The sequence below is a fragment of the Aedes albopictus genome, chromosome 2, assembly GCF_035046485.1.
Source record: "Aedes albopictus strain Foshan chromosome 2, AalbF5, whole genome shotgun sequence".
Classification (NCBI taxonomy): domain Eukaryota; kingdom Metazoa; phylum Arthropoda; class Insecta; order Diptera; family Culicidae; genus Aedes; species Aedes albopictus.
Window position 1 is genome coordinate 487011435 of NC_085137.1, and position 3205 is coordinate 487014639.

A 3205-nucleotide genomic window follows, 5' to 3' on the forward strand; every position below is an offset into this window, starting at 1 on the left:
GTTGCCGTTGAATCAGTTCGTAATCCTTCATTTTCGGTTTCAGTAACGGTTTTTTGGGTTTCGGAAACAGTAGGTTGTTGGCCTAAGGTCCCCTATCCACCGTGGTGGGGCTGCCACCTTAGGATACTCCGCCGCTGGATGCCAGAACAGGCGCTGTTTGAGCCGCGCCTCCTTGGTGAACAGACGCTCGAGACAGACCTCCTCAATCTAGCTGAAGTCAGAAGGACAACAGTGCCCAGGCTGCACTACCAGCTAAGCACACAACTCATAGCTGGCGGTCTTTGTCATCGGGTTGCGGGAGAAATTTCGTCATCCCCCCATATGAACAATACTCGGCGGTAAACTGGAGGATGGCATTTGGCGGCGTCGCATGAACTACGAATTGCATTAAGTATCGTGCGAGCACCATATTATAGACAGCTCCATATTCTGAACAGTCGGCTAACGCAAAATAGATTTTATGCAATTCAGTATCATAATTTATATTTTATATAATTCATTTTGGTACCATAATGACCAATTTTTCCGAACTGGCTCATTATGCAACTGAAATGAGTTGCATAATGAAAAATAGTTGTATAATGTTCATAATGCAACTCATTTGAGTTGCATTATGAACATTATGCAACTCAAATGGGTTGCATTATGAAAAAATCATTGCATAAAATTTTGTATGGAACTCGTTGCAAAACTCGATTTTTTCAGCACTCTTCGTATTTATCCAACTCGGCAAGCCTCGTTGGATAAATGTACGACTCGTGCTGAAAAAATCAACTTTTTGCAACTCGTTACATAAATAACTATTCCTTTTATGAAGCATATATTGAATCAAGAGTTGAGGTGTTAATTTTATTAAGCCCCTCTATTATCCAATCGTTACAAAACATATAGTTTTTGACTGAACTGCGAACGTAGAGAATGTGTTTGTACATAGTAAGTAACACTATGTGTTCAGAATTAGGACCACGGCTTCTTATGGTGTCCATAATTAGGAACACGTCGTCCACAAACAAAAATATGTCTAGATCAGAGACTGGAAGTTATTATGAGATTTAATTTATTTTATACATTTAGCTAGACAACAATCACACTTGATGGTAATGTGAAGCATTATCTCTAGCAACAAGATCTTCCATTTATTTTAGTGTTTGTTGTGAGATTCCCTTAACCGTTCAGAATATGGGTACCGCACGGTATATAAAGAGATGGGTATAGTGAAACAAATAAAACGCGGAAGACTGCGGTGGGCTGGGCACGTAGCTCCTATGCTGGAGGAACGACAAGCAAAAATCATATTCAGCAGAGTACTATGAAGGAGTCGTCGGCTTCGTGGAAGGCCGTGCACACGCTGGCTTTATGCAGTTGAGGAGGACCTAAGGAATCTAAACGTTCAGGGCTACTGGAAGTGATTGGCCCAGGACCGAGACCAGTGGAGGCGGATACTTCATTCGGCGTAGATTCACCTACCTTATGGTGTAGATTATCCGTGGTTCCGTTGTTGATTTTATGCAAACCTATTCAAGCCAATCAGTTTGCATTGATTCTCGGAAAGGCGCTGTCCATAAACTACGTAGACTCAATTTTGGCAATCTCAGACCCCCCTCCCCCTCGTAGACTTTCTCCATACAAAATTTTCGAAATTTGTAAGGATCGTAGACTTTGGCCAGACCCCCCGTCCCCCCCTCAGAGTCTACGTAGTTTATGGACAGGCCCAAAGGTCTCAGGACAGGATGTCATCATAGCATAGCATAGCCGACCGTACACATCCTGGGGTGGCTGTCGATAGAGACGTTTAATGCGCCAGAAAAAGTTGCCTGGGATTTGACAAACCTTTCATTTAACGAACTCTCAACACCTGGCCAGGTCCTTACGATCAGCGGGGATGGGGAGGAAATGTTGATTAGATATCTACTCAGAACATGTCCAAGAACTTGGGCCACTTCATAGATATCTGGAGTTGGAAGTTGGGTGGGATTTAATGGGATGCTTTCCTTGGCGAAAAAGCGTATGATGCGTTATTATAAATATTAAATTATGTAATATCATTTACCTTATTACCGCTGAAAGAGTAAATATTAGTGACGAATATAAAGGTTATTTATAGATGATAATATTTTTAAATAACTTAAGTACTCTTGAAATAAATTTGCATTCACTGGAGAAAAAAATGATTGCAGGTTTTGGACAGGCATCAACGGTTATTGTTTTACACAAGAATGCATAAAAAAGATTGATCGTAGATCTTACGTAGTAAGGAATTATTGTGAAACGATCTATCTGCTTTATTGGATATGCCAAGGCATAATAATACAGAAAAATGGCATTGCAAAAAGTCGTCCAAAAAAGATAAATCAGGTCAATCTCACCACAAGCTGCTAACGCTGCATCGTCATCTGAGTGCTACCATAGACTAATTTCAAGACCTCGATGTACGATGTACTTTGCACAGGAACTCTCAACGCACAGGAATAAACACCGAAATTCACATTGGTTCTACTGCTGACAGTCGTATCTTCACATCCAATAACTGAAACTCGATACAAATATGCCAGCGGAACTGATTCTTTTTCACCATATCGAATATTAGTAGGTCAATGAGTTGTAAATCTGCGTCAGCCGCTTATCACCAACATGCCAGCGGAATTCACATTTGAAGTAGCACAATGCAACGGGAGAACTGCATCTTCCTTTGAAATCCCCACACGAAGCACGCGCCTACTCGGTCTCAGGACAGGATGTCATCATACACCAATATTACGAAACTTCACTTTTTTGCAATTTCTTACTTCTTATTGAGAGAATTCGTTCCACAGTCTCGTCTTCACCGTCGCCCGAGGGTCAACTCTACGCTTGCCCTCATGACCTCGCATGATTAATTTCACATTCGTTCCCTTGCACCCGCCACACTAATTCGCACTCATTCGCTTCTTTTCTTTTCGGGGGGTCGCTGCTTGCTTTCATCGCATGTGCCCTTATATGTAGGAAGCGGCAAACTTTCTGTTTTGTTCCTGAAAAAATCGTGCCCCTTCCTTTTAAAATCACACATTTTGCAATCATCAGTTTATGCCACGGGAGTTTGCAAAATTTTTGTCACGATTATTTAACAAAGCGATCGTTTTAACGATGTTTTTTTTTTGCTTGTCGCTAAATCGCATGCACAGCTAATTTTCTTCCGGATGTTTATTTTTGTTTTACATTTTAGATG